The sequence below is a fragment of the Priapulus caudatus genome, unplaced genomic scaffold, assembly GCF_000485595.1.
Source record: "Priapulus caudatus unplaced genomic scaffold, Priapulus_caudatus-5.0.1 Scaffold822, whole genome shotgun sequence".
Taxonomy (NCBI): domain Eukaryota; kingdom Metazoa; phylum Priapulida; class Priapulimorpha; order Priapulimorphida; family Priapulidae; genus Priapulus; species Priapulus caudatus.
The window spans coordinates 8498-11642 of NW_014577883.1; the positions used below are offsets into that span (position 1 = coordinate 8498).

General features: G+C 49.0%; 1 long non-coding RNA gene across 1 annotated transcript in view; it reads left to right on the forward strand.

The window, feature by feature from the left end:
* Nucleotides 1-3145, forward strand: part of LOC106813772 — a 22365-nt gene that overhangs the window by 5072 nt on the left and 14148 nt on the right. Inside the window, exon 2 of the long non-coding RNA XR_001394506.1 lies at nucleotides 2257-2472. This is a non-coding gene — a long non-coding RNA (uncharacterized LOC106813772). The remainder of the gene's footprint in view (nucleotides 1-2256; nucleotides 2473-3145) is intronic.

Sequence of the window (3145 nt, forward strand, 5' to 3'; positions counted from 1 at the left end):
CCATCCCTCTTCCTTCCCCACCGTCCCTCTCCCTTCCCCACCATCCCTCTTCCTTCCCCACCGTCCCTCTCCCTTCCCCACCATTCCTCTCCCTTCCCCACTGTCCCTCTCCTTTCCCCACCGTCCCTCTCCCTTCCCCACCATCCCTCTCCCTTCCCCACCATTCCTCTCCCTTCCCCACGGTCCCTCCCCCTTGAGCGCGCGTGGGTGGAAGATAAACGATGAAATCTCATTACCTCCCCTCTCCCACGTCATCGTTTACCCCCCCACCACCACCACCACCCCCACCCCCACCACCATCCCCCTACTGTTCTATAAAGTAGGACGTGTCACGGCTGTTTGCATAACGTGAACCGCCCCCCATTATCCGAGTGTTTTCCACCCGGATGGGTCCTCCCTCCCCCCTCCCTCCCCCCTTACACCCCCCACGGAGGCTGCGTGGAAGCGATAATCTCTGCTCTGAGACAAAGGGCGTTTTGCGAAGCCGGTGAGGAAGAGGAGGAGGAGGAGGTGGTGGTGGTAGTGAAGAAAGAGGTAGAGGGGAAGGTGGTGAAGGAGGAGGAAGAGGAGGTGGAGGAGGATGAAGTTTGTGAAGATGAGGAGGTGGTGGTGGAGAATGAGGAGGTGACGGAGGAGGATGAAGAAGAAGATTATGAGGATGAGGAGGATGAAGAGTATGAAGATGAGAAGGACAAGGAGGAGGAGGAGGGGAGATATCGCGTTTGTTGCGCACCGTTTAGCTTCCTCCGTCATGATCTCGTCTCACTAGGGAACCTCGGAGCTTCCATTGTCCTGGCGACCGACGACACGAGATGACGTCATCGCTGCCCGGTCAACCGTTAGTCACAATCACGCGATTTGACGCGCGTCGTTGCGCCGCATCTTACAGTTTCACGGGATCAAGTGTCTGTAATTGCCGTGGATGGAGTGCTGTGATTGAGCGAGGGGGGAGGCAAGTTCGAGGGAATGCCGAACTCACATGTCGCCATTATGTCGTCGTTGTTGTCGTCATCGTCGGCAGCGGCAGCGGCGGCGGCGGCGGTAAAGATTCGAGTCTGATCATTCTGCTGCGATTTGTTTAATAAAAAAAACGTTAAAAGCGCTGTAGGGTGCGCTCGCATTTCATAGCGAACGTTCCGTGTTTACGGGAAATGAAATTATTGTAATGCCTGACATTACAGTGGGTGAATTTGATCATACTTTGTGACCCTTTGCCTATTAAGTATTATGTAGTATTGTTTGTTTGTTTTGTGTGTGTGTGTGTGTGTGTATGTGTTAGAGCTACGGTTGAATTATGTATTACCTAGGCTGTTATAATGGGTTTGAAGCAACGGGCAAATTGTTTAAACAAATTAGAGATTGTTTGAGTGATAGATTAAGGGAGTGTCAAATAATCTCGTCTTTTTGTGACCCCCTTAGCTATTAGCTGCCCTCGGAAGATAACTATATCTCAGAATTGATATTCGTATTTGATTAATGTGCCTGTAGAGACAATGAACCTCCATGTGTTAACGTAAGAACTGATGTGCACGTGGTCAGTATGTTACAGGGGTAGACATTAACTTTTGAACACGGGAGCGGGCTCAGCGGGGAGTCCAACGTACTCCCTACCGTACTACTGCTACGGAGTACACAGCAAAATGAGGGAGTCTGCAGTCTGAGGTTAAAAATTAAAGATATTAACAATAACGCATGGGCTTATTGTAAAGATTCATGCGGTTGCACCTCTGCCAAATTTTCTTTGGACATTAGCTGAAAAAATACGGTAATTCCGCGAGGCCGTGCTATGGAACAAACTAGTTAGTATGACAGAATTTTCAGGGAGTCACACGGACTCTTGCATATGTCAAATCAGGGAGTCCGACAGTAAATCGGGGAGTATTTGACTCCAGACTCCCGTTAATTTCGCACCCTGATGTTACCCCATAACCATATATACGTACTAGTCTAGAGATGAGTAATATCAAGAGTCAATAAGAAAATCTATTATGGACTAAATACGGACGAAATCTATTATATCTAATTAGAATTTCCTATCATGTACTCTTGGTAGTATCACATCAGTCAGTGTATACACCATTCAGTCCAAGCTAGAGCGATGAGAGTTTGTGTCCATATCTCTCCAATTCATCGAGCATGGCTGACAGAATCTGATTGCTATTTGCAATTCGGTTAACTGTGAATGGCGCCGAAAAATCACGAATAATGGAAAAGCTGGGCTTTGTTTGTAGTCAATATCATGGCTTCACTTTACAGGTGCGCAGGGAGGCTGAGTGAGCGATGCTAGCAGCATGGACACGTCGGGGTCGTATGACGAGCTGCTGCGACAGGTGGAGAGCCTCACGCTCGAGAACGCTCACCTGCGACGGGAGCTGCGCGACAACTCGCACTGCCTCACAAAGCTCGAGAACGAGGCGTGCAACATGAAGAACGTGCTCAACTGCCTGTCAACCAGCATGACCGATGCTAAAGGTGAGGAGGAGAGGGAGAGAGGGGAGGAGGGAGAGGGAGAGAGGGGATAGAGAGAGAAAGGGGGAAGGGACATAAAGACAAGAGAGAGAGCGAGAGAGAGAGAGAGAGATATATAGTAACANTCGTTACCTAGATATTTAATAGCCTAGAGAATCCGTTACTGAGAGAGAGGTAACCAATGATGATGTCTATGATGGGGACAGTGTCTAGTGATGATGTTGATAAAGATGGTGGTGATGATGATGATGATGATGATGATGATGATAGTGATGATGATGCCACTGCATGAATAAAGGCAGAGCGTTTGCTGCCTTTACGGCTTCAGCATCGTCCAATGACGAACTCGTGACGTCACGCCTAGGTTCCTGTTTGCGCTTGGACTTGACGTCATCATGATGATCCCCGTTCCTCCCTTATCCTGCAGATGCGGATGTGATCTCATCCAGTGTCACGTGAAAGAGCCTTGAGGGGGGTCGGGGGAATCTCTGGTAAACAGCAGTGCTCTATCTCTCTGTCTCTCTCTGTCTCTCTCTGTCTCTCTCTGTCTCTCTCTTTCTCTCTATTTATATCTCTATCTATCTGCTCTATCTCTATCTATCTGTCCCCTCTCTCCCCTCCTCTCTCTCCCTCTCTCTCTCTCTTTCTCTCTCGCTCTCTCTCTCTCTCTCTCTCT